Source organism: Podarcis raffonei, chromosome 6 (assembly GCF_027172205.1).
Source record: "Podarcis raffonei isolate rPodRaf1 chromosome 6, rPodRaf1.pri, whole genome shotgun sequence".
Taxonomy (NCBI): domain Eukaryota; kingdom Metazoa; phylum Chordata; class Lepidosauria; order Squamata; family Lacertidae; genus Podarcis; species Podarcis raffonei.
Window position 1 is genome coordinate 56,107,844 of NC_070607.1, and position 26,661 is coordinate 56,134,504.

Here is a 26,661-nt window from a genome sequence, read left to right on the forward strand (position 1 = left end):
AAGGAAAACAATTGTTCTGATTTAAAGATTTAAGTTGCAGGACTTCAGTCAACTTCACCCCTGACCTTTTCTTGTCCTATTTTTGCCTCTGATGTAAACATAACATTCATGTTGTTCATGGAAGGAGGCATCGTTTTAATTTTGAGTGCCAAAAATCTTTGCACTGAGGTCGCTTTCTCTCCTACGCCCTATTCATTCAGTCAGATAAAGTGGCATTTCAATAATACAGCATAACAAACATGTTGAGCATTTTCGTTTTGTTCATCTAACTTAAAATTTACCTTTATGCCTGGCCAATATTTGGTTTCAAGTATCCCATACTTCAGGTCGTGTAATTCTGAGAGTTACGTTTGGCATAGCGAAAGGACAAAAACGATCATTTCTCTCCCTAGGCAATTAGAAATTAAAACTTAATACTCTGGTTTTTTTGAGATTTAATGTTTTCATTTTTCATAACAAAGTTGTTGCACTATCTATAAATGGATGAAATGTTCTACATTTGTGATCAGGTTGTGTATTATTAATTTCTGTAGTGCTTTTAAAATTTCTGTATTCTTGATCTTTATAACATACTCTTTGACAGTTGGCTATTATCCCCATTTTAGAGATGGGGAATTTATAATGGAGTGCCATTGGTTAACTTTGTCCAGCATTTTTTTGGTTGAAACAAACACTAAACAGAATTCTTGCTATTTGCAGCCTTTTGTTAAAAAGCAAATAGAAACTATTTTTTGACTCCATCACCACATTCAGAGAAATGATCTACAAATGAGAGTCCTGCTTGTTTCAATTTGTACGCTTTCAGACTGCACCTACTGTTTTTATTTTCCCATAGTATTTCAGTGTGAAGTCTTAAAAGTAACCATAGTGCAGAAATTAGTATCTCGCCTACGACAGGATACTCAAATAGGATTTACCGGGCTATACTGTAAGGTCGAGCTTTTATTTTTTTTATTGGCAAAAAAACGACACAGCCGACACAGGTTGCCATATGTAAAGATTTCCCCAGACATTTCAGCAATTTCTGCCCAGACACTGTTTCTGACAGCTGATTGCCGGCTATGTCCGGGAAATTCCGGATGTATGGCAACTGTACTATATGAATATTTTCAGAGGAGTAAGGCTGGGTTTATGTGCAAAGTATATATCTGGTGTGTTCTTTAGTAGAAATGCCCTATAGTGTGTCTTCTACCATGTAGCTTGCTCAGGGTAGAACTTGATCACTGAAAAGGGCAACTACCAGTAAAAGAAACAACACCATTCTTGTGGAGTCCATGATTGGCATGTATTGGTGGTAATGCAGCCACCTAATGTTGGTTTGGAATCCAGAGCAGAACTGGGCCAAGCGTGGAAAATAAGGCACTTGGTGAGGGAAGTTCTAGATCAACTCTCCTCCTGCTTTCGTCTCCCTGCAATAATGCAATCTCTTGTCTGTTGTGAAAGGACTTTCTCAAGGGAAGGCAGAAGGGGTTGGTTGTTATTAGACTATCGATTCTAAGGGAACAATAGGGCCAGAATGAAATATAACTAATGAAAAGCATTTTTGAACATGCATGTGTTGCACTAGGATGGGAACTTCAGATAAAAACTCCCTGTTATGCATATTGAATTCTGAGTTATGCAAATGTCCAGAGTTAAAAACTCTCTGTCTCTCTCTGTCTGTCTGTCTCTCTGTCTCTCTCTCTCTGTGTGTGTTCTTGACTTTCTGTAGCCATCTGGAATAAAGGGAGACATACTCAATGTTTTGTTAACTGATGTAGTTCCTTGTACTATGAAACCAGTACGAGCGCATCTGACCTTTTTGCAAAGAGGGCAAAAAGAAAAACCCGGTCATGACTATTCTTACTATTTGACTATCATTTTTCTTAATAATGTAATATTTATTGAAATAAAAGGTTTACATGCTCTGGTGTCAGCAGAAAATGTTTAGAGTTTCTACACTATTTTCACAGTCCAGAGTAAAGGTGGACCCAAGTACAATGTGAATTCTTAAGTTTTGCTGCCTCAAACCTTCATATAGTAGCCTTGCCCTGATTTGGAATAACCAGGCGCTTCTTCCCTCCCCTAGCCCATGCTGCCACATGGAGAAAGTTCTGTTCCAAAGTTTGACACATTATTGCATAAAATCAAATGTCTGCTTTTGCTTGCTGATGCGCTGTAGGGCTGTGTATTTTCTTTAAAGGTACTGTACATATTCATGTGCTTTGAAAATATATTGTTTGAAGTACGGTGCACTAAAATAAACTGAAGAAAGGAATTGTTTGAATAATGTCTGTCGGATTCTGTAGTTCTTGGTTACGGCATGTAAATGGTTGGAGGTATAGGCTTTGCCCCAGAAACTGGTGATGGGTTGCTTGTGGTGCTAGTTCTTTCTTGGAGTGGCATGTTAACACATTATTTATGACATATTATAAAGTAAGTATAGCACTGTCTAGGTCTGTTAAAGGTGGCATGGCAGCATGATGTCTCTGTGCTTGTGACATTTTACCTAGCCTGTGTGTGTGTGTGTGTGTGTGTGTGTGTGTGTGTGTAAGGGAATCTCATAGTTCCTGAGAAATAGCAATATTTTTAGACCCTATTTTCACAATCACTGGAATTGTGTGGGAAATCCTTCCCTGGGCTGTACCACTTCAGATTGCAGGTGGTAAATTTTCTCCATGGCATCAGGAGAAACACCCTTTAGAGCAGATTAAAACTCTTTATCCTGGTGTACTGAGCCCTCCCCCTGTGGGAAGCATTCAGATGTCACCCCATTTGCACCCTGAAATGGTACACCCTAAGAAAGCCTTAACTATGTAACTTCATTTATTATGTAAAATGGGCCTAAACTTTTGTACAGTACTCTCCCCTGACCCAAGTTCAAGGTTGAGTGTGAACAGTTTCTAATGAGGTTCAGTTTGCATTATACTACATATGGACCTGATAAAGTGGTAACCCAAGAGTAAGAATCGGTGAAATGAGAGAGAAGCTTTTTTAAAACCCATCTCTTCCTTGAAAGGGTTTTGTCATCCTAGTAATTTTAGTTAATCTGAAGTAGGAAAATCCTTCTCCTTCCAGTGTTCTTAAATCTTTATATGCCTCCACTCAGTGATGTATCCAATTTGAGGCTATTTAGTGCTGGAGCACTTGTTCTGTCATCTAGGGATGAATGAATTTTAAGAGTTTCCTTGGATTTTAAGGTCTGGGATGAGACTAGAATGGCACTCAGGGTGATTTCTGATCCTTGGTCTCCAGGTTGCCTTTGTTGAACCTCTTCCTCCTTGGATACTCTGTGGACCATCTTAGAATAAAATACTATGAAGATTGTATAGAAATACCCCAAATAAAATAAAAAATTCATTTCAGCAATCTTTCATTCGCATAGTTCACTTTTTGGTCTATCAATCATTTTGTTCTTGTGTGTATGGAATTCGTAGCACAGTATTGGAAGTACTATGATTAGTTGCTTCCTTCTTGATGAAATCAAAGTCAGTCATGTTGACCCAGTTTAGGCTGATCTCTAGCTAATAAGCCATAGTACATTGGACTGAGAATGAACATTACGCTTGTATATGCCCTTCCTCCCTTTCACTTCTCTTATGCACTCTAATGAAAAACTACCAGGGTTTGTTTAAATCAGTTTCCTATTACATTAGAACCAGGAAACCTGAAACCAGGTTTAATCTCTGATTAAAAACTAGGATATGATTTTCCTAGTTTTCCATTGAAAACTGAGATTTAATAAAGTCTTGCATTATAGTACACAAGAATAGGGAACAGGGAGGTGTGCAGGTATAGCACTTTTCTCTTGGTGCAAAAATCATTTATGTCTGAAATAAGCCACTGTCCCCCTTCCCCCACCTGTTAGAACTGAAAGTTCCCTTTTTGGCCCAGTAATAGCATTAAGGCACTATTGTATTTCCTCTATTCTTAATTTTCGTGAACCAGCCTGATAAACTTTTATACGGAGGTATAAACATCTCAAACATCTCAAACATTGCAAGGAGTGTATTATCTAGCACTACTCTAGAACTATTATTTTCCCTCCTAGGCGGCATTCATATTTAGCCAACTATGGGAATGGAATGCTGACATCTTGCATGTCCCACTTTTAAGATGTATGCATTAAAACTAAAACTAAAATAAAATATGTAACCCCATATTTCAAACTGCAAAAATTTCAGCTTTTGATAATTTCTATGTTCCCGAACTTTGGCATGTTGGATATAGCTCAGGCATGTTCAGACCCTACTGTTTTGTCCCCATGTGAAACAGAACACATCAAGGTGTGCAAATGAAGGTGACTGTCTAAAGAGCTTCAGACTGCCTGCACTTTGTGAGGAAAGTTGCAGTAGTAACAAAGCCAAAATCACTCTGTTAATCATCTGGAAATAGCATTCCACCCTGACATAGCTGAAGGGGAAGGTGGTGGGTGGTGGAGGAGAGGTTCCAACATAACCCATAAACACAAGAGGACTACCATAATCTGATTTGTTAGTCTGGGATGAGCTGGATTGTGAATCTCTTTCCAGTTCTCAATAGGAGCGATAACTCTGCCATTAAAGCCCTGAATGCAACTAGTATTTATTTTGCTGTCATATGGCGTTCTTGCTATGGGTTAGTGATTGAATAGGTAGAGAGATTCACTTTCTGCTGTAGAGGAAAAGTTAAGACATGTCGGAGAAACAGCTGTTTCTTCCGATTCCGTGCTTGTCCTGTGATCATGCAAGCAACAATTTCTTCAGAGCTGTAAATCTAGTATTGTGCATTTTGTGAAATCGAGAGTGCAGGAGCTGGAAGGCACTGAGGACTACACATAATAGCCAGCATAAGATGACCAAGAATTTTTAGGTCTAAAAGAACCTGCATATTTGTCTTCTTTTCTCTCAGTCTCTTTCGCCTATTAGTCCATGTGACGGTAAAGCAATATGGGAAAGTTTTAAATTGAAATTATTACAGCTATTTCTGGCGTCACACCGAAGTTGGCCAAGTCAACTGACTTTGTAGAGCTACCATTTATTTATTTATTTAGAGGGGGGAAATGTGCAGTTAGATTTGCTCATATCTAACATGTGCCTACATGTAATTCTCTTTGTGATGTGAGCTATTCAGTTACTTGTTTAATAGCCTATTCTAAAACTAGTAAACTAGTTCTTAGCTGTTTCTTGTTGAAGGAAGTGGCTAATTTGGAGCCTTGTAAACTGTAAGGAAAAATTAACTGAAGCAGGCAGAGTTCCCAGATGTACAGCTTTGCACTGAGGGTGGCACCAGTTAAATGGTATAATCTTGCACTATAGGCATGTATGCACTGGATACATTTTTGCCTGGAGGATTTAGGAATTTGTCTCCTGGCTGCTGGTACTACTTACTGATTCTGATTTATTAGTTCTTTATTGTTAAAAAAAAAAGAGATAAGCTGCACCATATCTGTAGGAACAGTTTTAACCACCATATCTGTAGGAACAGTTTTAACAGAACAAACATTTTCATAGAGCAGTTTGGGACTGGGCCAAGGCCCATTTCCACTATCTTCTTGAGGATAGTAGTTGCTTTTTTTTTCATTGACAGCAAACTGCTGCTTCTGTTGAGTAAAGGGCTTAATTAGAGTAAGACACTGGATAGGCTTTCCGTATCTGAGTACTTGTTATGCTGCATCTTCTTGTTCTTTCTTTGACAGTACGTACAAAATGATGGTAGTATTTCAGCAGCTACCTTGGTGGTATGACTGAGGTATGCTTCACTCTCATAAAACAGGGCAGAACTTGAATCAGGGAAGTTGATTCACACAACTCCTAACAAGTTGCCGGTAATACCTTTTACTTCTTGGATTCTGTAGTGCATGCCTGCATGATTAAAAAAAATATATATTAAAGTCTTGTTTAAGACAGATTCTTGCCTTCCGAAAAAAGTGTGGTTGCAGTGGGGGGGGGTCTTCAAATTTTACTGTATTTTTACTTATTTAGGGTATTTTTTTCTGGACGATGCCCTTCCACAGTGGCTTGAAGTAGGAAATGTTTACAAAATATCAACTGTAAAAGTTTGCAAAATATATACAGTGTTCAAAAACAAAAAAATAAATATGCCCAGCTGGCCAATTAAGCACTTTTACAGCACTAGAAAAATAGAATTGTATAGTTGGAAGGGCCCCAGGGGTCATTCTAGTCCAACTCTGCTGCAATGCAGGAATCTCAACTAGGAACTCTCGGTTCAAGACTGGACTAGTCAGAAAAGAGATGTCTTTAAAGCCTTTTGAAAAACTTGAAGCCTGGAAGCCTGTCTCAGATGCACTGGCATAAAGTTCCAAACCCATGCGGCCATCATGGAGAAGGCCTTCTCCCTCATTTAAACCAGCAGCTTAAATTTAAACCAGCAGTTTAAATGAACACTTGTATATGAGAGCTTGTTCCTTGGCCTGCTTCTTCTTGCATCTGATGTTTGGGGTTATTCGACAATACAGTCATACCTCGGGTTACAGACGCTTCAGGTTATGTTTTTTTGAGTTATGGACCCGCCGAAACCCCGAAGTACTGGAACAGGTTACTTCTGGGTTTCGGCGGTTGCGCATGTGCAGAAGCGCCGAATCGCAACCCACGTGTGCGCAGACATGCCGCTGCGGGTTGCGAACGTGCATCCCGCACGGATCCCATTCGCAACCTGAGCGTCCACTGTAGTTTCAGCAGAAGCAACTGGCTTAGAAGCTTAGAATATGTGGGCTGAGCCATAGTTGCTTTATTAAGGATCCCCAGCTGATCACTCATCAGAATATTGCCAATGTACCTGTGGATATTTCTGGTGCTTGCAATTTATAGGTAGCTGGGCAGACAGACTTCTCATTGTCTCTAGGAGCAAAGAAAATAACAACTGGAAAGCTGTGTCTCTTTCACTTTCACACACACACACACACACACACACACACACACAGGCTTAGTAGGCCCAGAAATGCTTTTGTCTGGTTCTGAATTGGTGATTAAGCCATTAGCTGTATGTAGCTAATGCTTGAGATGACAACTAAACCCCCCCCCCCACATTTGACTTTCTTGCTACATGGTGGGGCAGTATGTTTTAATTCACTTATTAAACCTTTTACTAAGCGTAAGACCAAATGTGAAAATGGGGGGGCTGCTATCTGAAAATCTTGTTGAGGTATAAATTTGTCCCATGACTGGTAATGACTTCTCTTGTATAAGCTATGAATGAAGGAGACTGGACACAGTATATGCAAACTAGCTGTATTTGATGTCTTCCGTTGGTGAATTCGCGTGAACTTTCCATGAGCTAAATCCCTGCTTGCAGAGCAGCAAAGTCATTCAGAGCCTCGCAATCCTGTAAAAATGTAAACACGCAAATCAAGGTGGGAGATGAGGCTTCCTTTCATTACTTTAATTTTGTGTGTTGTGCGTGTTTCCTTTATTTCCTGCACACTTTTATCCATGTGCAAGTGTGTAAGGTAGGTTTCCAGTAGCAGGAAACACTGAGGACATAGTGTGGCTAAGAGTTGCAATTCCATTCATTTTCTTTTTTCACCCACGGTTGAATTTTCCCCCCGTTTTTGTATTTTCTTTTCTGTTTAATTAGGTTGTGATGGGAAATTATCTCTATTCGAGAGTAAAACTCCTGACTTTGTCCCAAGCCGAAATTTTGCGTGTTGCACAAGTACATAATGGCGAGAGGGTTTTTTTTTTAATAAAAAAACAATTTCTTCATAAAAGCTTCTTAAAAGAGAAACTGTTTTCCTTCCCCATGCTGCCTCCTCCCTGCCCCCCCTAATTAAACGGTTTGAATTTGCACGTTAACCGCTTGGCGCTTCCTCGGCGCCTCAGATGATTAGAAAGGGATATTCATTTATGCCTTTTAAACGCCGCCCCGATTAAAATCAGAGAGATTTTTTCCTTCATCAAAATCTAACATCCTTGAAAAATTAATTTGATGCCTCTTGTTATCAATTAATTGAATCTCGTTGGGAAGGAGGCTTGTGCAGCGGGTGGTTAGAGCTAGTCCTTCTGTTCTTAGCTGCTTTTTTAAAACACACTCTCTCTCCCCCCTCTACTGCTTCTTCCAAACTGTGACATTATAAAACTTTCTTTTATTATCTTACTCTTCTTATATAAAATAAATGAATAAAACTTGTTTCTGCCCCCGCCTTTCTTGGGGTGTCTTCATATACTGTATAGAAAGGAAACCTCCTCTTCCTTCCACTTCCTAAGAAGACTTCAGGAAAAAAAATAGTGCTTTAGCAATTTCTTGCCAATGTAGCTGGGTTTTCATTCTCTTTCAAATGGGGATATTGGATATTTCATTTGACTCTCCCTTTCAATTAAAAACGTAGAGCACCTTCACTTAAACCTGCTTCTTTTCTCTGCTGAAGTAATTTTTTTGTTGTAAATTTCGGTTCTTCCCACGAGACGAGACAGACTTCTTCAATATGAATAGACTTCTTTCCCCACTTTATTAACTTCTCAACTCTTTGTCCCCTTTTCTGCTTTCTTAAACAAAAAGCTGGCAATCAAAGGTACTGACTTATTCGCACAAGCTTTTTTTTATTATTTCTTTAAAAATTATTTAAATAAACTATATCTTGAAGTGTTTTTCTCTTTTCTGCATTACACTGAAACTGCAGAGTTATTCAAACTCTATGTCTCCCTAGTTCTATAACATGATCATGAATAGATGGATGGAGCAAATTTTAGATTGCAACAGAATAGCATGAGCAGTAGAGAACAAATTTTTCACTTCCTCAATCTCCATTGCTTTAGAAAGGCCACTCCTGTTAATGGTACTTAAGCGTTCTCACAGACCTGGCAAGAGTATAAACTTGTATGTATCGTTCACCTTACGGCTACTGTTTTCAATCCTGTAGTGTTCTTCCTCAGACTGGGATCCCTCTAGTGATTAGACTATACAGAAGTATTTTGAAATTAAAGTTTTTTGCCCTATCTGTCCATCTGTCTGGATATAAAATGATAATCATGGAAGACAACAATATAAACTTACCAGCAAGTCTGTTTAATGGCTATCTCACCTAGCTTCCCTGCTTAGTTTGGTCCTTTCATAGCTGTTTTTATCCAACTGTTGTTGAGAAATGGTAGTGTTTCTGATTAACGACAGTCGCAGCTGAGAGCATAGACTTGTCATGCAGAAATGGCTTCCCCTACAGACAGAGCTACTGATTCGGCAAAAAGGAATGAAATTTTATAAATTAAAACATATGCACATTTAAGAAAACTCCACTGGAGTTCAGTTTTGCATAGCAAGTAATTTTGCAGGTTAATGTGTAATTGGCATAATTCTTATTTATGTGAATATGGCGGTCGATGCAATTCCTCTTTCAGAATGAAAGTAGGAAACTATTATTATTAGGATGAATATATTTAGGCATATGCAACTTAAAAGTGCTAACAGATTTGCCAACTATAATTGACATAAAGTTTAAAAATAAAACTAGTTGGAAATCAGGCATGTGCCACTGACTCCATTCCTTAGCTGGTTGGCCTATTACTAATAGGAACTACAAAAAAATCCCTAAATGTGAGAACCTGATGGTAGCATAGCAAAAGCCATAAAATAGTTTGGACCTCAAATAAATGAAATGTTTTGGAGCATAATTAATAATTACCCAAGGGTTACCTTTGGTTGAACCTAGTATTGTCTAAGGGGTAGACCATTTAGCTCAGTTGGGGATTGAACAAAGCACATTTTGCATGCTAATATGTGTTCTACCACTAATAATGCCGGGCTTTCTACTTTTTCACCAATTTCTGAGCCTACAATGCACTTCGCTATTTTGATTTCAAGCTTATCTTTTCAAGGGCTCACAAAAATGTTCAAGACCCATTTACACTCTGTAGACTGTGTTTTGTCACTTGCTTGTTCTCAACCATCAAGGGGTAGGAGGAGGAATATCAAGTCATAATTAAATCGTGGTCAATATTATGCTCCAGTTAGTTGTGAACCTGAACATAAAAACACCACCTAGCTTGGTCTGTTAGATATAAAGTGATAACTGAGCTGCTTCTATTGTGTGTACTGTATCCCTTGAATTACTGATTTCTTAATTTTGCTAAGTAGTTTCTGCACTATGACAGTAGCTTCATGTATTATAATTATGCAAAGGAAAAAAGTTGGGAGGTGTATGCATCCCTCTTCTTAGTTTCATCATCACTGATTGACTTGGAAATGTCCGGGCCCTTTGGGAAAGTGATGCTTTCAAGGTTTCTATATTGAAATGCATTTTTCTACTAAGCAGAACAGCATGGTTAGTTGGTCATCTCCTGTACCAAAGATGATCTTCGTGGAACAGCTCAGGGCTGTGCATGATGATAGAACTTCAGGTTAAGTGTGGGTCTTGCAGAGCATAAATTGAACTTTAGACTATAAAATGCTTCAACTGTCCTGGTTTTATGCTACCCTTAGAAGCTTGTTAGTTTAGTTGCAGCCTCCTATGCTTACCCTGATACTTCTATTGGTTATGGAAGTTCACAGTGCAGTGCATTGTGGAGCAGCGTTAGAAACTCTGATATATAAGCTAGGCACCAAATGGCTTCTTAAACCAGGGTTACAGTCACCAAAACGGAATGCGTAGTTGTTATTTTGGGGCCAGACAGCTCAAAAGTCATCTTTTCCAATAAGACTTTTTGCTTCCTGAAATTAATTGTGATTGCGCAGATAAAATATAACAGATAGGATTCTGCGGGATGCGTTGTTAGTGTGTGAAAACAGTCCAGATCCAAGGATCTCCAGAGGGCTGGAGACATCAGGTACCATCCTGACACCTGGGCATCTTCACTTGGTTGCAAGTGGCCGATAGCCAGGTGCCAAATGAACCTGGCGCCCGCGAATTTTGAACACTGTTGTGGAGATGACATCTGATCTCCCCCCCTTCCTCCAAGGGATTGCCCGTTTTATTCTCCCAACTACCCTGTAAAATACTGTGATTTATATCAGGCCTCTGAGTGAACTTGATGGCTGAATAAGGATACCCAAGCACATTATTTAAAATACCACAGTGGCTCCCCCAGCATACTCCCCCAGTACGTCCCAGCATATTTAAGATAAAAAAATATTGCAATATTTGTTCTGGATTGGTTCAATTTTCACTTCTATTGTGACTTAAATGCATCAAGTTTATGTACATTAGAGCCCTATACTTGTTTACTCTGATGTAAATCCCACTGAGTTCAATGAGGCTTACTCCTAGGCAAGAGGGTTTAAGATTGCAGTCTTCCAGACCAATCCAACCTCTCCCTACCATGCGCTAAGTTTAGTAGCTGTAGTAGTGTGGTAGTGAAACCTTTTTAGAGTGGGCAAGGTTGATATTGGATGGTGTGCTCCTTCTTACAACTTCAAAGTACGTTCTCATTTAGATATTTTAAAGTCCTTTTTAGTATTCCACAAAAAACTGCATGCTCAAGTAATACATTTTCCAGCATATTTTGAATAACTTATGTCAGTACACGTCACCTTAGTTTTCTAATGCTGAATAAAATGGAGGGTTTGTTCACATGAAACTAGAAATTTCATTTGCCCTCTCACTTTTTTGTGCATGTTTGAATGTTGTTGATGGGAAATAAGAAGAAGAGGTCCATTTTTAGTGACTAAATTCTTACCACTGTAGGTTTGGCCTTTGCATGATAGCCTGAAATCCTATATATGTTTATTGAAAATAAGCATTGAAAGCAGTGGGATGCATGCATAGGATGAATTTCATTTTTTAAAAATACTGTTATGGAAAAACAGCTTTAAACCCTGCATGTTCAGTGGTACATATTCTCAAGGTTGGCATGCATAGCTCTGAGCCTTAGTTGTTGAAAAGTCATACAATTTATATGATTTCGATTACAAGCCTGGGTTGCAAAAAATAGGTGTTATTTTTTATATATACAAAAATTGAAATGGGAAAAATCTAGTTTATAGATTCATAGTATCCTTTCCTATAAGCCACACTTGAATATTTCACTCTTAGTCTGGCTTGTACCTGCAGTGACAATTGGTATTTATTATCACTTGGGTTTGCCAAGCGAATGGAGAAATATCTAGTCCTTAAAAACTGCATTGTGCATATTCTGGTATTAATGTGAATATAAGTTAATTTGCACATGCAGAAAATATTTAACAAGAAAATGGTGTCTGAATGATTGTCCTTCAGAAACATAGCTCTTTTTCTTTCCCCCACTTTCATAGAGTATTCAGGGACTCCATTCCTTCAGAGGCAGTGGGGTAGTACATTTTGCCCCAGATCGCATGTCAGCCATCTTGGACTTTCAGAATGTATACCAAGGATACACAAAAGTGTCTTACCCTAGGCAACTTCTTACCCTGTCTCTGGATTGCTCCCTCTTTTTACCTTGCAAAAAGCCCCCCCAATAATCCCTAGTTAACAGGTGAGGGTGGGACAGTTCTTAGTAGTTCTCTTGCTCTTTTCTCGGGAATAAGAGAGGCCACTCTGTATATCTTACATACATTTGAGCTTTCCACAGAAATGTCACAGGATATATCTCTTTGCATTTCATACACTTCTGGCCTTGCTATTTACATGCCTCGTCTCCCGTCCCCCACCCTCAAGCCTCCGTAGTCTTATCATCAGTTGAGGATCATGCTTCAGGTATCTATTGAAGTGGACCCTAGTTCACAAATACTTGCACTGCAATACATCTGTTAGTCTGTAAGATACCACAGGATTTTGTTCTTTGCAGGGCTGTTGGTTATAATCACTTTCCTAAAATCTGGTAATCTATCCTCATTGTGGTTTGTACTTGATTAAAAGCAAGACCTTTTTTGTTCTGCATCACTTTTTATGTATAGTCTGGAATAAACTAGGGGGGTTACCGTATTTTTTGCTCTATAAGACTCACTTTTTCCCTCCTAAAAAGTAAGGGGAAATGTGTGTGCGTCTTATGGAGCGAATGCAGGCTGCGCAGCTATCCCAGAAGCCAGAACAGCAAGAGGGATTGCTGCTTTCACTGTGCGGCGATCCCTCTTGCTGTTCTGGCTTCTGAGATTCAGAATTTTTTTCTTCTTGTTTTCCTCCTCCAAAAACTAGGTGCGTCTTGTGGTCTGGTGCATCTTATAGAGCGAAAAATACGGTATACGATATGATGGAAAATTTGGAAAACTCAGATCTGGACTCTTAAATGTTCTTTGGCTTTTTAAATCCCATTCTTAGGTGTATGCCTAAGATGCATCTGGTGTGAACTTGATGGTAAACTTAGGTTGCCTTAATTGGTTTGATAGAGGACTACAGTTGTTTTGGGGTGCCAGAAGTTGTGAATGACCAGATTCATTCTAAAAACAGAGGAAAGTATTGGCTAGAGTTATTTGCACGCAAGTCCAGAGGCACTGCATATGCACAATTATATTTTGAGGATATCTTTTATAAGAGCAGTCATGTTGGAAACAAGCATTTTTCGTTATAGCATGAAATAGCCTTCCCGGTGGCAACAGAACAAAAGTTTAAAAATTCAGTTGCCATCTCTGAACAGATTAGTGCTGGCAAGCAGTAGCCTCTTCTCTATGCCCTCCTCCTTTTTGAAACCTTTCAGGGTGGCACAATGAGGAAGGTTCTGTTACCCTCGCTTAGACCCAGTCACACACACACACACACACACACACACGGTTTCCTGAGTCTCCCAAACAGTAAGGCAGGAGCCCCTGTGTGTGCAACGTCACTATTTAATTAGTCGTCCCTGATTAACAAAACTTGGCGTTCAGCTTCCTTCTGCCCTCATCTTTCCTGGCTTCGAATCAATGGCTTTGATATGCTAATTAGGGAGTAATTTAATTTCAAAAGGCCGCAATTAACAAGGGTGTTGTGGACATGCTGTAGTTAAGCGGCGTAATCTAATTTGCATTAGTAACAAGCAGGGACTAATTAGAAGCTTAATTAGACACTTAGATGGCTCTTGTGTTTACTTTCTTAATGAGATGGAGTGGGGCTCTTTTTTTTAATCTTTTCAAGAGCTCAGCAGAAAGCAAGCAGTGGGTGAAACCAGGATGCCAACGCCTGGCACTTTTTCAGTCGCTGAAGGCAGCGAAAGCAGGCCGGTTGCCTCACCCAGTCACTCCTCTCCGCAGAAGAGATGAAGGCTTCCAATTCTAGTCTTGGCATCTCATATAGGATAATAATGGCGGAAGAAACCCTGCTACTGTGGAAGGATTTAAAAGTTGGCTATTTCCCCCCCTCATTCTGATGAAAGGCACATAGGAAGTGACCTTGTATCAAGTCAGATCATTGGTTTGTCTAGATCTGTATTCTATAGATCAACTGGCAGTGGCTCTTCAGGGTTTCAGGCGGAATCTTTTCTAGCTGTATCTGGAGATACCATGGATTGTACATGGGACCTTCTACATGGAATATTGACCTATGGCCCTTCTAGGGGAAGGCAAGTGACTGTATTGGAGAGGCCAATTCCTGCTCATTGTTAACTATGTGGTCCCCTATTGAAGTGCTAAGGTTTGCTTAAAATGGTGGATATGCAAAGGTTGTTCTAGGCTGTATTAGAAGCCCATAGATTCTTTTCTAATTCATCTTCATTCCCACCAGTTGAACAACACCTGTGAAAATTTTCATTATCTTGTAAATACTTTACCTGCTGCACATAGTCTTGACGGTCTAGCCCCCTGGACTGGACTTTCAAATGTTATTTCCTTTGTCAAAAATAGAGTCCCCAGTTGTACAATGCAATGTCTGCAATTCTCACTTCTTTATGACGTAGGAGAAAGGAGACTGTAAGAAATGTAAGTCTATGCAACTTCTCCCTGGCTCCAGCTTCAGCGAGACAACTGCTATAGAATTATTTTCAACTCCTCTTCAGAGTCAAGGATTTGGAGAAATAGGAAAAACTTGGAAAGCAACAGAATCTGGACAGGGTTTCACATTGTTTAGCACTGTGAGTTCACTAATGAATGTCAACAATAGAAGCAACACTAGACTATAGAAAAGTATGAAGTGGAAGAGCATGGGACATTGAAGGGAAGTTGTCATGTTCTTTTAATCACTATTAGTGCATAGGGTGGGCTCAAAAGTGACTTACTCCAAAATAAAAAGTTGCTTTTTAGCTAGATGAAAGTAGTAGATGAAAGCATCCATAGGTGTGATCCCATTAAAAGGGGTACCTGGACTAAGCCAATCCTTGCTTCCTTAAATCTCTTCTAATTTACTGTAATGCTTTAAATTCATTTTAGCTCTTGCAGATTTTATTTTCTAATCCCTTTCCACATTTCCATGTGTTTGTGTGTTAATTAAAGGGTAAAAAGCCACTCTGAGCAATCCTAGGTTCTTCTTCTCCTCCTGAACCCTAAGCCTTTTAAGATTAAGAGCTGTTTTCTAAAGACTTCCTATTACCCACACTTGGGGAGGAATATCGTTCAACTCTTCACATGTTTAAGCAAAGACTGAATGTGAGTAAAGGGTTGTGAGAGAAAATACTTTATCCTTCAGATAGCTGTGCAAACTCATTCCTGGCTAGCACTAGTGTTGCTTAGTCAATCTAAAGGCCAAGTTGTAGCATTCTGAAGTGGTCCTAGGGAGGCTTGGCCAGTTGGCAAGGAGGTATTGCTCCCTTCCTTTCTACACCGTGTACAAGTCTCCACAGACCCTGGAATTCAAAGTATCAAGTAGTATGGTGCAGTATGTAGACTTTGGGGTTTTGCCATGGGTGATGAGCCATGAGGCTTAGGGCAGCTTCCTGTGTGACACGTTTCTCCTTGGCAGTTGGAGGACAGAAAGAATTCTGTGAAATAACCTTTATAAGGTGGCCTAGAAAATCACTGTTCTCAGCGCAACAGTACTTGATAATAAATCTTTTTTGAAAAAGACTGTTTTGTTTCCCAACTACTTAGCTTTAGCCTCAGATATATCCAGATCATTTGCTGAATGCTGAGAATAAAATAAGCAGAGAAACACAACTCTAGGCATGAAAAAGTGTTGATTGTGGCATCTCTTATGCCTGAAGGGAGCATCTCTTTCAGTACCAACTTGCCTACATGTTCAGATCTGCTGAGGCCCTTGTCCATGTACCTCCTTTATCAGAGATACATTATTTGACTGCAAGAGACAGAGGCTTCTCAATAGTGGCGTTATGCCTATGGCATGCCCTCCCCAAAGAGGCACACTTGATGCATGTATTGCAGTGTTCCTGGTGCCTGGAAAAAATGTTATTATTTACCCAAGTATCTTAGTCTGTTGTAAACTTTGGTTTGTTTTTAACATTTTTTTGCTGTTTTATTGTAATTTTCATTATGATATGATTTTTTTTGTTGCACATCACCCTAAAATTCAAGTACAGTAAAGGATGATGTAGAAATGTTTAGGTAAGTTAATAATAGTACGTTGCTAGTTAGGATAGTTGGGGCAAGTCTGTTCTCCATCACCCCACCTTCTTTGCATAGGGTCCATCTTCCTGGGTTCATAAAGCATTTCCTTTCCATTACTTTTTTGTGATCTTTTGCCAGAATATAGGCAACAGATTCTATTCTTAAGGGAGAGACAAACAGACTTGGGGAAATTTACAGGACTTTGCTAGGAAAGGATTGACTGTTGTACCAACCTGTTGAACATGTTGGCATCTCCACTTCTTTAAATCAATATGTATGGTTTTTTATTGTACTGTTTTGTCTTGTGTTAACTGTTTTGATTATTTTTTTTAAGTGAATGGCATATAAATTTTATGAAATTAATAAAATAAAAAATATTTACAAGCTTAAATGAAAGAATTAAGTGTTTCATTTAGCTACTTCTGCTAACCTTTGGCAAAGAGTAGCTGCATGCTGATGGATTTGAATCCTGGTGTTCACAACTTGGGGAGAAGACCTTTTGGGTGGTAAACTGAGTGCTATGCCTGGCCTTAGTCTCTTCCTTTCTTGGTAGTTCTGAAGCCTGAAAGAATGAATTGGGAAAACTGGTTTGGTTGAATGTTGGGAGGGGCTGAACTTTCAGAGTTTGGAACTGAATGGGAATTGCCCTGAAGCTGTATGAATTTGGATCTCTAAGACTGTGGTTATTAAAATATGACAAGAGTATGTTCCGACTTTCAACCAAAAATAAGCTCCTGCCAGCTCAGTGCCAGAAGTTAAAAATTTCTTTCGGCCTCCTTTTTCAGATAGAATGTGATATAGAAGGTGCAAGAACGCCAGAGAATTGTCCAAAACACAGGGTACGTATGTGAATAGGGTTTAGAATATATTCTCTCCCTATGCTTCCTGGAGATTAGGGTTTGTTTAATCTAGACAGAATGCTGTTGATGTTGAGTGTGATGTGCTACATATTGAATTTTCAGTCTAATCTTCATATTTTTTGGTACTGGAAGGAATCTTCATTCGTCTCAGATTGGTCATGGCTTCTGGAGTGGGGAAGGATGTGTGTATGCATACACGTTTGTATATTTGCACATATTGCCTACTGCTGTGTGCATGCTTGGCCTACATACTTATATGCAACAATTTGCTGTACTACCACTGTATAGTAAGTTCACAATTTATGTTCATTCAGCTTTATGTGTTTGGCAATTTAAAAAAGGGGGGGTGAGCATCCAGGAAAAAATACTTTGGGTGCAATGGCGGGTGGGACCTCCATTGTGTTTTGACTATATACAATTTGGGCTTTAAGTGAGATTTCTGGAGGGCTTACTGTACTTGCAGTGCACAGCTCTTGCTTGTACCATTCCATGTTCTGAACTTCCTGGATTTAACTGTGGAGTGCACTGAGGAGCTAGTGAGTGGTGCGTCTTGCTTTTTGACATATATAAAAAAATAAAAGAATTTTCCAGTAGCACCTTAGAGACCAACTAAGTTTGTTCTTGGTATAAGCTTTCGTGTGCATGCACACTTCTTCAGATTGCTTTTTGACATTCAAGTTTGGACAAAATTGATATTTGCTCCTTTTTAGCCCATGTACTATTTACAGAATCAGGTTTTTTTTCTAATCAAAGTGAATCCTCTTATCTTCTGATAACTTTTCTTTTCCAAGCTTAAAAATAGACCCTCACAGACAGGGTTCAAAACTAGCAGGGCACCAGGTGCATTTTGCACCTAAAGATTCTCCATTTGCGAGCACCTCAAAAAGTCTGGGTGCCATGTTTTGAGCCTGACTGACACTCCAGGATTACTGAAATGTTTGTGCTTTGAAGCCTCAAAGTATATGTTAAGGATAAACAATATGTTAAGGAGTTTAGCAATAAATAGTAGAGTGTTTTGAAAACTGAAGTATGGTACCAATATTTTTATTGTAAACACTAAATTAAACATGTATTAACAATTTCTGTTAAAGTGATATTAACAATCTCACTTATGTGAATTGTGTACTAGTTCATGCTTATCAAAATAATAAATAAAAAGTGTTGCTTAACCTGCCCCCCCAAATGGCGACTGTACATTCTGTTTTGGCGCCCACAACCCAGGTCCCAAGAGCCATTTGACTCCTATCAGTTTCTACCTCACAGATCTAAGTAGACCTTGCTGTCTCTTACAGTGTTGTGCACTCTATTCTCCTTGGCTATCTCAGCATTTTGGAAAGTGCCCCTGCTTCCCAAGTAGAAAGCAAATACAGAGTTTTTGCTGCCTTCCGGAGTGTTGTTGTTGTGCTTGTGGGCTCTTGCTTTCTCCCCGCCACTCAGTGCTGCTTGGCAGTGAGGTGGAAGGCACAGACACAGATGATGCATGTGGGTGTCTTATCTGCTGTGACTTACACCGGGGGTCAAATGTGTAAAGGTGGCAAGAGCAGAATCTTTGATGGCAGAAGGTTCCATGACAGTTGAAGGTGCTCATTGGGGGAAGACTTGAGGCCATGGAGTTTCTGGTTGCTATCGGTGACAAGTATATTCTTGGCAGGAGAAGTTATTTACCCAACATTCAGAAGAGCAAAGCGGACGGATGTGAGGTGATGATTTTATGTTGGCAGAAGGAATCTTTTAGTAAGATATATGCAGAGTTGAAATGACAGTTAAGAGCATCTACAGACTGTTGCTACAAGCACATTAGCTTAGCTCTCTTGTCTTGAGGTGTGTGGGACCAGAATATTGGAAGAAGAAAAAATTAAGGTGTCTGCCTGATTCTTTTTTTTTTTTTTGCTCCTGTAGTTTAAGAGATCGAGAAGTGAAAGGAGTAAGAGAAGCTTTTACTCCTTGCTGTGTCAAAAACTTTATGAGAAGAATATATTTGAGAATCTAACTTTACAGTTTTTGTATATGGTAAAACTGCAATTTGAAACAGTTGCTTCAGAGCACTGTCATAATATAGCTACCTCTGTAACGAGAGCATACAGTACGTGGGTTGCTGAGCATTTTGATGAGCTTTGTGCTGCTTTAAGGATAAACATTTCTGTGTTTTTGTACATGTACACCACTGCATTACACGTACAGCTCTCCCAATACAGAGAACAAATTCTTTGTAGCTTGCCCCCAGATCTGCAAATACTTCATTTTAAAATTCTAGAAGATAACATGTATATACTGTTACGTGTGCTTGCTCTCAGTGAGAGATCTGTCCATACAGCAAAACCAGCTGATCTCTGTGCTCTCTCTCCCAGGGAAACTCCGGGCATCCATCAGTCTGTTAATTGCACTAATTAGAGAGTGTGGAGGTGTTAATTGGAAAACCCTGGTATTGTGCCTGTTTAAGGGAAGAAAACGTCAATAAAAATTAATTGATGACTTGGCATGGCATGCGCACTTCACAGGTTAGGAGAGAGTCAAAAGATGTCAAGGCAAATGTTACTGCTCAGATTAAGCAATTGTTAATTAAAAAGCAGCAGTAATTAATATGCCTATGTGCCATATGGTATTGGGTCTCTCTTTACTCTTGTTGCCTGTCTCTTTCGTCTACCTCTTTCCCTAACCTCCTTTCACTGCCAAATAAAAGGTGTACTTTGAAACAAACAAATACGGAAAGTGAAATCAGTGGACAATTGTTGAATGAAATTATTTTGATTCCAGACAAAAAGAATCGCAATTAGTTATCCAGTCACACTAACTAATCATTGAACGATGAATGTCTGACCTCCCTGCTCTTTATATTTGTGCATGTACTTGTATGTGGTGGTGTTGCCAGTATTTCCTCTCCCAGAAAGACTGAAAAACCACCACTGCTCATCTGTATCTTTACTGCTTATTTATTCATTTAAATTTAAAATTTGCTTGGCACTGAGACTAGGCTTTAACTGCAAACAGGACCTTTAAGACTACTAAAAATCTAGTCAGTTGGTAGTTCTTATTGGCTGCCATTTTGATATGCCATATACACTTACTTGTCCAGATTTCCATGGGTGGTAATTTGTGATACCTCGTGCCAGAGAGACTGACTAAATTGTTGGGCTTGTACTTCTTGATTGTACCCACATGCCTTCATCTGAATGCAGATAAAATGGTGTAGCTTGCCATAGCAATTGCTGAGATAAATTTGTGTGTGGGTTTGTGTTTATACTAAAGGATCCATTTCTGGTGATTTTTCGGTCTCCTGTCAAGGTTTCTAATAAGTTAGCAATAAATTCTCCTGATATTCATGCTGGAAAAAATCATTGCCAGGCTTAACACTCCTTCAATCCTTTACTGATAGTGTCGGCTTGCTCATCTCCCAAAAATAAACCAGAATACTGCTCCCATTGTATAAATAAGGAACTCAGGGACCAGTGCTTCAGCTCAAGCGAGAAGGCTGGCAGAAGGCAGCATTTATATAAAAGCAAATATCATCTATCAGGGTTTATTCCAGTACTACATACTGGTAATGATGTAAGTGTACTAACAAATGGGCAAAAGCATTGTGGTTGTGAAGTAGAAGATACTCCTCTGTTATTCACCATGTGCAGAAAAGTGGAATTAACACCAGTGAAATAGGTACTTGACTTTATTCTAAGTATGTATCTGAAGCCATGAGCTGATTTTAGGGTCAGTTTGTTACTCACTGCTATGATTATTATTTGTCTCAATTGTGTGACATGACTAAGAGTGCAATTCTATTCATGTCTACTGAGAAGTAACTGAGTTCATAGGGCTTAAAGGTAAAGGGACCCCTGACCATTAGGTCCAGTCGCGGACGATTCTGGGGTTGCAGCGCTCATCTCGCTTTACTGGCCGAGGGAGCCGGCGTACAGCTTCCGGGTCATGTGGCCAGCATGACTAAGCTGCTTCTGGTGAACCAGAGCAGCACACGGAAACACCATTTACTTTCCCGCCAGAGTGGTACCTATTTATCTATTTGCACTTCGTGCTTTCGAACTGCTACGTTGGCAGGAGCAGGGACTGAGCGACAGGAGCTCACCCCGTCGTGGGGATTCGAACCGCTGACCTTCTGATTGGCAAGCCCTGTGCTCTGTGGTTTAACCCACAGCGCCACCCGCGTCCTAGGGCTTAGTCCCAAGTAAATGGGTACAGAATTGCAGCCTAAATATTTTCCCATTGTCTAGCTCAGACATCCTGTTCAGAATGTGATTCGAAGGTTGGAAATAGACCGTGGCTTCACTCCTTCCATCTAATGCAGTGGTTCTCTCCTCCATTTCCTGGTTGTTCTAAGCATGGTTTTGGAATCTGGCAACTATGGTTTGCTTGATTTGAATGCCATGACAAGCTATAGTTAGAACAAATCAGGAAACTGAGGAGGAAACCAGTGTTATGTTTCTAATCCTTCCAAACTGCTGTTTAGAGGATTGTCAGAACCGAGGTTTTCCCACAGGCATTGGTTGGCCACTGTGAGAGTACAGGATACTGGACTAGATGGGCCTGATCCAACAAGCTTTTATGTTCTTATGAGGCTATAGCCAGGGTTTTGGTCTGAAGGCATGTGATTCAACAGACTTGTTGCCTTGAAGCAGGCCTGGGTATTCTCAGCATGTAGATTAGGGATACTATCTGGGAATTCTTTGGGGTCTTCCAGACAACCTATTTATTGATCATTCATCCAGATTTGCTTTCACAGGAGTTACATTGTATCTGGGGGTTCTGATTTGTTTGTGGGGAGGTCATACAACAATGAGCATTCATCCTGATTTGCTTGTGGTGTACTCATACGTCTTTGCAGTGACCATTTGTTCATGTCACACTTTTCAATGCATTTCCCTGTCACTTCCCTAACCACAAAAGTCAGTTTCTTTTTTAAAGTGGATTTGTTGTGGTGGGATGATAAAGCACTTTAATCCACTTTAATTGCACAAACCTAAATTTCTTGGTATGTGCTTGACTCCTTCGTACAAAATGCTGGCAGTCTGGAGGTGCTATTGATATGCCATTTTGAGCTCTGTGGAAGAAAAGTGAGCTATAAGTGTAGTAATAATATGTAGGCTCAAAGTGTACACATCTTGTGCAATCACATCTGTCACGCCGCTGCATGCATCTATTTAAAAGGTGTCAGTCAAGCTGCATGCTCTGTGATGTATGCTCTTAAACTATAGCCCGCAAAGCAGCCCTTAGACTCGTTAGGGCAGGAGACGCAGGCCTTACTGAGCCTTCTGGGTGCTATAGTTGTCCAAATAGCACTGGGAACCTAATGTCTTTAAAAGCCATAATTTAAAACTTTTTCCAAATCATTGTGTGTTAAAAAGTCATAACTTGAGGGTTTGTTACACTTCCCTGGGTTTAGAACCACTTTTAGGGTTGCATGTCAAGTTTTTATTGGCAAACCTCAGATGTGGGAATATCACTGCTCTTTCCCTTGCTTACTCTAGCTGCATTTTTAACAAAGTTGCTGGCGTATATCAGTAGAGGGTTAACTATCTGACACAGTCCTCTAAAACTGTAAACAGCATTTTGTCCCTAACACTTTGTGGAGTAAACTCTCACTTAACTAGGAACACACACGCCCCCCCCCCCCCCCCGGTTTGGATGAAAATTGATTCTATCTATTTCTCTCAAACACCGCCGCCCATGCAGCGAAAGTTTGAGAATTAAGATTAAGAGTGGGGAAAACAGTAAAAACAGGACACACACAAAAAACACTACCCCACCAAGGAAAGACATATATGTTGGGAATGTTGATAGTTTTGCAAACTGGTGGGAGTTTGATTTTGGTAAAATTGTATCACTTGCCTATATCTTACACACCTGGTGTACAAGTTGTGGATCACAGGAATGTCTGGGTGTCATGTAGCATGGACTCATTTTGGAATGTTACTGTTCTTCAGAGTACAGAAATGCTTAGCCACTTTCTGGCATTGCTGGTGACAGCTGAACTTTAAAGTTCAATATAGTGTTTAGCCCACTGGAGCTTCAATGAACATGTACGTGGTGTGGTCATCAGGATATTCTTCTAGACCTATGGGGGAGAATAAATACTTTCTACTTCAAGACTTCCAGAGCTCTTACATTCCAGTATTTCTATGCGTATTTTTATGGACAGTACGGGAACAACTGCTTTCCTAAAATGCTTAGAAGTCCCTATAAACTGTGGGCTCTTGAATATTTATTACTAAAATATGTGAAAACGTATTTGGAACATGAACCTGTTTAACCTTAAAATACTTTATCTCATCATGAAACTCTCCTCCCATATCATAGTGGGTTGGAGCTTTGAAGCCTTATGCAACCATGTATCGCCCTCTGTGATAGATGGGAACATAGGAAGTTGACTTATACTAGCTCAGCCTATTTATCCATCTAGCTCAGTATTGTCTGCTGACTGGCAGTGGCTCTCCAGAGTCTCAGGCAGAGGTCTTTCACATCACCTGCTACCTGATCCCTTTAAAAACCAAGCCAAACCAGGAGATGTCAGGGATTCCGCCCAGGACCTTCTGCACACATAGCATGTTCTACCACTGAACTGTGGTCCCTTCCCAAATCTATAGTATTTCTTCATGGTTCAGTTCTTGGTGTGTTTGGGATTTCTCAGTGCCTTCGGCTTGTTTTCTTTTTCCGTCTACCACAATAGCAGTTTTCAGACAGGCAGGACTAGAATTAAATGAGTACCCAGTGCATTTGCTTGGGGCATCAATGGGAAGAGATAAAGATAAGCCTGGGATTTTGTTCTGCAGCAGTTGTTTTGTATTTTTTTTCTTGATGGTGCTCTAACTGGGCACCACTACCAACCATGCTGCCTTCCCAAACCATCACATGCAGATCCCAGGCATTTTCATACTTGGCACTAAAAGTACCTTGCCTTGTTCTCTATATGTACTCGTATAAATGCTGTTGATGTGGGTAGAGGGAGAAGTAAACCATTTTAAACCATCCCAAGTTTGCTCTTCATTCAAATATTGTCAGAGGAGCATAGGATCCAGACAAGGGAAAGCAGGAACCATACTGTATCACAGCACCTGTAACACATCGTGTGTGAACACGTCATGTGTTGCCCAATAAAATGTTAGTTGATGGTATGCATTTGAATCTGCTAACTGCATGTATGGATGGATGGATGGATGGAAGAATACTTTTGAGGAAGAAAAGACTACTTTGTTTCTATTTTTAAAAGTTACTTAGTTGTTTATATTTATCAGTCACGTCATGCAGCGAACTGCTAGGCAACATACAATACAATACAGTATAAACTTTCAAGCATACAATCAGTTAGATAACGTATACTTTTGTCATGTCAAGTACCACTCTCTTGGAAGAGATACTCCCTTCTGTATACGAAGTATCATGGTGTAGATAAACACAATTCAGAACTGCATGATTCATGTAGCATGTTTTCTGGTTTTTTTTTATCTGCAAACATTTATTATCTGTACCTATAAAACTAATATGTACAGTTGACCTATTATAATTGGTTTGATTTAAGTGTACCTAAGCTCTGGAGAAAAGCTAGAAAAGAACTGTAGCTAAACAAAATGGATCTGGTTAGAGCGCAGTGCTGATAACGCCAAGGTTGTAGGTTTGATCCCCGTTTGGGACTGCTGCATATTCCTGCGTTGCGGGGTGTTGGTCTACATGATCCTCAGCGACCTTTCCAACTCTAGAATTCTGTGATTCTACTCCACCCTGCCTCCTGACCAGTTATACAAACTCATGATGTTTTGGAGCAAGCTGCATGTTTTTCTCTGTCTTTTTTCTTTAAGTGGCTAGGATTGCCTGCTGAACAAAGATGTAATGGAGGGGAATGGCAAGTTGAAGGAGATTGATTCATGTTGTTTCTATGCGTCATGTATAAGATTAAAATCTACTTTTGTGTTCCCACGCTTGTAATAGCAAAGCCTATGCTGGCGAAAACGTTCATGTGATTTAAAAATGGCTCTCCTGCTTTTAGTTTTAAATGTTTTTATCCTTGGGTAAGGGGACGCGGGTGGCGCTGTGGGTAAAACCTCAGCGCCTAGGACTTGCCGATCGCATGGTCGGCGGTTCGAATCCCCGCGGTGGGATGCGCTCCTGTCGTTCGGTCCCAGCGCCTGCCAACCTAGCAGTTCGAAAGCACCCCCGGGTGCAAGTAGATAAATAGGGACCGCTTACCAGCGGGAAGGTAAACGGCGTTCCGTGTGCTGCGCTGGCCAGATGCAGCTTGTCACGCTGGCCACGTGACCCGGAAGTGTCTGCGGACAGCGCTGGCTCCCGGCCTATAGAGTGAGATGAGCGCACAACCCTAGAGTCTGTCAAGACTGGCCCGTACGGGCAGGGGTACCTTTACCTTTTATCCTTGGGTAAAGAGGGAGAGGCTATAGCTCAGTAGCAGAGCACATGTATTGATTGCAGAAAGTCAGTTACCAGAATTACCAGGTGATGCTGGGAAATACTCTTGTCTTAAACCCTGGACAGCCACTGCCAGGCAGTGGAGACAATGCTGAGCTAGATGCGCCAGTGGCAGAAGTGACTTGCCTAGTGGAGTGCAGCTTCTATGCTACCATTCTAGGAGATGGGTCTCTCTTGCTTACCAGGAGGAGGAGGGTGTGAGGTGGCAGGGACGTTTGCATGATGATTTGCTATACAGCTGCTTCTGGTGTTCGTATTAATGGCCTTCACATGTGCTCACACCATATTTATAAATTGAAACAAAACAATATACAATCATACTTTTTGCCCACCAGTGATCGAAATATTCTTTTTGAAACAAGATTCTGTAGTTGCTTTTATGGTTGCGCTGCTCTTTATGTTTGCTTTAGATGCTGTTTTTAGCTTCATAACTTTGTGTTTTTATGGTTTAATTAGGAATTTATTTTGACTTTTATTTTTATAAGCCATTTCAAGCAACTCCTTTTGCGGAGTGAAAAAGCAGGGTATAATTTTTCTACAGAATAAAACAGCTTCAGAGGCACTGATTTGATGGAGGGAGTTGATAAATTGAAAGAAAGTATAGCAGGAATATAAAAAGGGAAGGGGAAAGCAATCCTGTTGGACTATGAAGGTCTGAGCAGCACTCACAGTGTAGGTAATATTGATAATGTGTACAGCTGGGATTACTTTTTTTTTTAAGTGTGATTGAGATTTTGAAAACCAAGTTCTTTTTCACATTTTGAACAACTTATTTGCTGAAAATAGAGTTTGTGTCCCTGTGAAGTAGGAAGATGCATGTTGGAAAGCACTGTCAACAGCTTTGTATAGTTAGCATGTGACTAAAAGCTGAATTGTATCTCTGTTTTGCTTGCAAAATGTTCATCATCTTTCCTGCTAACTTTGCAACTCCCACTGTCCAAGTTCAACAGCCTTTGTCTCAGAATGCTGTTTCTCCAATGCCCTACTATCCTGTGTCCTAGTATCACTAGCCTGAAACATGTATATTTTCAACAAAACCAAAAATGCAGTAATCTCTGTGCCCTTGAATTCTCCTGCAGCTACAAGTATG

General features: G+C 40.0%; 1 protein-coding gene and 1 long non-coding RNA gene across 8 annotated transcripts in view; one reads left to right on the top strand and one right to left on the bottom strand.

The window, feature by feature from the left end:
- Nucleotides 1–26,661, top strand: part of FOXP4 (forkhead box P4) — a 144,304-nt gene that overhangs the window by 10,141 nt on the left and 107,502 nt on the right. The window contains exon 1 of one of the 7 annotated variants that reach the window (XM_053393113.1): nucleotides 18,730–18,847. The exons of the other annotated variants lie outside the window; for them this stretch is intronic. The gene's annotated coding sequence lies outside the window, so the exon portion shown is untranslated. Of the gene's footprint in view, nucleotides 1–18,729; nucleotides 18,848–26,661 lie in introns of those variants that run through there. 7 annotated transcript variants of the gene reach the window in all.
- On the bottom strand, nucleotides 7,195–14,692 carry LOC128416050 (uncharacterized). The gene is made up of 2 exons (XR_008331122.1): nucleotides 14,562–14,692; nucleotides 7,195–7,302 (listed from the first exon to the last, which is right to left on the bottom strand). It is a non-coding gene; the product is annotated as an uncharacterized LOC128416050 (long non-coding RNA).